The sequence below is a fragment of the Marmota marmota genome, unplaced genomic scaffold (genome assembly GCF_001458135.2).
Source record: "Marmota marmota marmota unplaced genomic scaffold, marMar, whole genome shotgun sequence".
In the NCBI taxonomy this organism is placed as follows: Eukaryota; Metazoa; Chordata; class Mammalia; order Rodentia; family Sciuridae; genus Marmota; species Marmota marmota.
The window spans coordinates 3,140,981-3,146,068 of record NW_026000205.1 but is presented as its reverse complement, the minus strand read 5'-3'; the positions used below and the strand labels follow the sequence as shown (position 1 = coordinate 3,146,068).

General features: G+C 47.1%; 1 long non-coding RNA gene across 1 annotated transcript; it reads right to left on the bottom strand.

The window, feature by feature from the left end:
- Positions 1-1,279: 1,279 nt before the first annotated feature.
- On the bottom strand, positions 1,280-4,272 carry LOC125612576. Its single transcript, XR_007343009.1, has 4 exons — positions 3,973-4,272; positions 3,401-3,732; positions 2,857-2,965; positions 1,280-2,519 (listed from the first exon to the last, which is right to left on the bottom strand). It is a non-coding gene; the product is annotated as an uncharacterized LOC125612576 (long non-coding RNA).
- Positions 4,273-5,088: the final 816 nt, after the last annotated feature.

Genomic DNA, 5,088 nt, shown 5'->3' with positions numbered 1-5,088 from the left:
GCATAGTAGCATATGCTTGTATCCCAGCCACTTGGGAGGCTGAGGTAGGAAGATTGCAAGTTTGAGACCAGCTTTGGGAATTCAGCAAGACCCTGTCTCAAAATAAAACTAAAAAAGGACAGGGGATATAGCTCAGAGTATCCGTGGGTTCGATCCCCCGTACTGCAAAAAAACTAATAAAATAAAAAATATGTATGGGGCTAGGATTGTGGCTCAGCGGTAGAGCGCTCGCCTAGCACGGGAGGGACCCGGGTTGGATCCTCAGCACCAAATAAAAATAAAAGCATTGTGTTGTGTCCATCTACACCTAAAAAATAAATATTAAAAAAGTATATTCATATATATGCACACATATGTACACTATTAGTAACAATATGACCAACTCACCCTGGTTTGCCCAGAACTTACCTGACTTTATTTATTTATTTATTTATTTTTTGAACTCACATCCAACCTTTATTAAGATCCTGGCCTCTCCAAACTAGTTAAAGACACACTTTAATTCTGCTAACCATCCAATGAATTATGCGCTAGTTTATATACTAGCTATGTTTTTTTAATACCCAACACTTTTAGATCTTCATCAATAGGACTGAATCATATCACATGTTTACTACCCTTCAGAACAGATATAAATTAATTACCCATTTGTGCCAAACATTAGTAACTCACTGGACCTCCCGCTGAGAAAAAAATTTCATGGAACATCTTCCGAGACTCCCTTTTGATCTCAGAATACCATGCTTGAGTAAACTAACAGCAACCATTGGATCACTTTGTTGGAAAGAGTCCAAAGGATATACAAGGCTTCAAGATGCCAGAAGAGAAGCTCAGTGGATTAGGTGCTAGACTCCATATACCAGATTGAAAAGAAAGCAAGGATTCAAATCCCAGCAGGGTGAACTCAGACTCTACTCAATTGGCTAGAAAAACCGAGCACAAGACAGCTTACAACTTTCTTAACAAAAGTATGAAGGTCCTACAGTCGCTGGTATTTACAAGGACATATAAGAGGCGGGAGGTCTATAGTCACTCACATAAAGAAATATACTGTCTCTATTTCCACTTGCTGGGGGGCAAGGGGATCAAGTTTCTGCAATATGCTTATATATACTATGGAGAAGGAAAACCATGACCACCCAGATGCCCAAATAGTATGAGGTCCTTTGAGGTAAGCTTTACTGTTATCACACAATATTACAGATTTCTAACATTCCATTCTTGCCCAATACGAACTGTAAAATAAACCTAAAATTACCCACAAACCTGTTTTTTTTTCCTTTAGTTTTTAAAGGCCATCAAATCCTTGAAGATAGTATGGACCTCCAGCTGATAACATTCAGAAAGAACACACTTAACAGCCCTGGCTCCATTGGGCTATTATGGCTCCAGTCAATGGTGCATCTCAAAGCTGAGAACAATTCCAATGAAGTGTCACTGCTAGTAGTAAACAGCACTGCTTCAACAATCCACATTAAGTCAGCATTTAACACCTGAGAGTCTCCCTCTTGAGCAGGTTGTCCGAGAGTATGAGTTCAACCACTGCCTCAAGAGAAGTAGAAAGTCTTCGCAATGTTTCAAAATCATTTTATGTTCAATTACAGGCCTTCTGCAAACTGAGGATCTGAGCTCTTTAAGGTAGTGGCTACAATTCTTCCAGGACACAGAAGGCCAACAAGGTGATTGTCACATATCGGCACAGAGTGATAGGCATTACATATTAGTAGCCAGTGAGAAACAAGGTCGAGGACCCTGTACTGCAGAGGAAAGTAGCAAGCAGTGTTGTAGGGGGGCTGGATGGTATGTTCATCCACTGTAGACAGAAGGTGACTGAAGTCTAAGATGGAGATACTACAGTAACAGTTGGTACCTGGGCAGTAAGTAACAATTCGTCAGACAAAATTTTAGGTGAAACCACAGGGTTGGAAAGTTCTGGGATCCAATATAATGTCTACAGGAGCATCAATATTAACATGAAAAGTCAGTATGTGGGAGACAGAAAGGATGCCTCCCCTGGAATACTGGAAAGAGACCGAAAGACCACATCTTCAAGCTCTGGAGTGGAGGCCTTCTTCTAACACAAGTGAGTCCTGTGGCTTTCTGCTGGACCTGGTGCAGGGCGTCCACGAAGCCCTCGGCCTTCATGCCCACCGGAGCGCTCTGTCCCTGCACCAGCTCGGCCATTACCGCCGCCGCTGCTCGGCTCCCGGGTCTGGCCTCCCGCTCCGCTCCTTACCTGACTTTAATACTAAAAATTCCATGTCTCCAGAAACTCCTCAATCCCACCAATCTGGTACACTTGGTCCCCTTAATTGTAGATGACTAATATTTTTCAAGCTCTACATAGATTAACTTACCCCTCACAATATCCTGATGAAATAGGATGTTATCATCATTCTATTTTCCAGATGAGGAAATGGGCTCAGAGAGGTTAAGTAACTTTCTCGGTTAAGAAGAGGCAGTGGTCTGAATGAGCTCATTCTTTTGGTCACCAACTTAGGTCGCCTTTCTGGGGTTCACTAAATATTTGGAAGAAGGGTGAAAACTGGACTCAGAAATTTAACCTCAGGAGCATCCTCCTTACTGTGTTTTACACATCTTAACTTGTTGAATCCATATGGGCTCTTTATGAAGCAGATACCATTATTACTCTCATTTTATAGGTGAGTAAACTGAGGCACAGAAAGACTAAGTAAATGGAGGCGTCAATATCCAAAGGCCTCTCTCTGAATCCTGACTCCCAGCTCCTTCCACTTTCTTCCAAACCTTGTTTTCTGCCCCATAGACTGGGGGGTAATGACCATTTCACTGGGAAGCACCAAGAAACAAACAGGAAGATGCTCAGGAAGGCCTCACCATGTCTCAACTGCTGAGCATGTGGTAATGGTTAAACACCAGGGAGCGAGGCTGAGCAAAGGCCCCGTGGTCCCACGGCAGAGCAGTCCCGGTGGCTGGGCTAAGGTTGCTGTGGGAGACAGAGGGTGCGGTGTATTTGTGCCCTGGATCCCGGACACCCCCAGAGCAGTCTTCTTCCTTCTGGCCCTTGGTTAATGTGCCATGACTTGGTGGCCACAGGGCAAGGCATTCCTCAGGTGATCCTGGTTTACCTGGGTTGCTTGCTTGATTGGGGGACCCTACCCTGAGGACCTGTCTCAGTGTAACAGGGACTTAGAGGAGCTGCCTTCGCTAAAGGCAGTGACTCTTTACTCAGTCCTGCAGAAGCCCAGTGGGTCACTAAGAGCAGGACGAAGCCTGGCCTTGCTCTCTTCCTTCTGTGCCATCCCCTTGATTACCCTAAACTTACGATCAGCTGCCTATTAGCTGCACATAGTCAGGTTAATCATTTAAGGAGTGTTTATCTAAAAACTAGCAATAAAAGTTTTATTAGCCCTAAATTTACCTAACCTCTCGTCCCCCTTCAAGACTGGGGACCAGATTTGCAGCCTCCTGTTCCAGATGCCTGCAGTGGCTCTGCACAGCAGAGCCTCGAAGACACGCAGACATGTCACCATCATCGCTGAGAGGAGGGGGTTCCTCAGGGAACCAGGGAACCGAGGTGCCTCCTGCAGAGGCGACAGAGACACATCCCGAGCAGCCAGCAGTGGAAGTCGGCCCTCCAGAGATAAGAAGTTTCCAGCAGCCACCTCGCCAGAAGCAGAACTGAGATGACCAGCCCTCGCCAGCTGCCCGCCCTGATGAGATGAACAGGGCTCCCAAGAGCTGGCTGCAACCCTAAGATAAGAAAAGGGCAAAGAAATCACGCAACACACGGAACTGAGTCTCTGATGGAGGTAGGGCTCTGCGACCCCGAGGGTGGGCTAGGAAAGACAGCGTGCACCCGGAATCCCTTTATTTTTATAGGGGGACCCATAAAGGAGATTGGATGGAATGTTCTCACCAAATAAGGCAGGGGTAAGATTTCAAAGGTGGGGTTTTGCTTTGCAATGTCTTGGTCAGCAGATTGACTGATACCTTGGCAAGTCACACCCATCCCAGGTGCTGTGTGCGATCACAGGCAGAGCCAGAGGAGAGGCGCACTTCCAGGCTCAGCCCAGTTAGCTGAGTTGTAGGGGGGCTGGATGGTATGTTCATCCACTGTAGACAGAAGGTGACTGAAGTCTAAGATGGAGATAGTATGAGGTCCTTTGAGGTAAGCTTTACTGTTATCACACAATATTACAGAATATTACAAAATCAATGAAGGAATCAAAATACAGTTGACCCTCACATCCGAGAGTGCAGACTCCACCTCCAGACCTGTCCCCTCATAGAGCTCTGTTGCGCCCAGGTCACACACAGCCCAAGGATGGCTCGCGACAATCAACCAGACCACAGTGTGACTGCTTAATTACACAGCCCTCTCCCCACCCACCCTGCCCCAATCCTTCCTCTACTCGAACCCACAGTTCCTGTCAGCACCCCGAAACAGGGCTGAGATGCTGGATCTCACTTTGCCTTCCCAATCTGGCCAAATTGATCACTTCCATTTAGGAAGGTGGAAACAGGATGTTAGAACTGGAAAGGAGCAGGGACGGCAGATGGCCCAGCTACTTCATCTGTACATCTGGAAATGGAGGCTCAGAGAGGGGAATGGTCTCATCTCAAGTCACACAGCAAGTTGGGAGCAGCTGTCCTGACTCCCAGACCAGTGCTTTCCTCTCCCCAGGGTTTGTGTCCAGAGGGATGTGGGTGATTGTAGGAGCTGGGCGGGGATGGGAAGGAGGGTTAGGTGGCACTTGCCTGGCAACCAACCACCAGCACGTGCTGAATCACAACTCTGGGGACCCAGGAATCTCAGAAACAAGGTTTTATGGAGTCACTTCAGAAATTAGCTAGAAGACAGGTCACGGGACAAGTTCCTGCAACTTCCAGTAGCAAGGCGAGGCACCAGTGGGAAAACAGCAAGGAGAGCTACGCAAAGTGTGTTTTATAACAAAAATGTGGGGAAGGAAAACACGAGGGGTTCACGCTGCAGTGCACCAGCCAAAGAGGCAGACGCAGGGATGGGGAGGCTGGGACAGGAGGACCATCTAGGAGAGGCTCTGGCTGCTTCTGGACGGGCGGGTTGTGAGCTGGGTTGGTGGCACC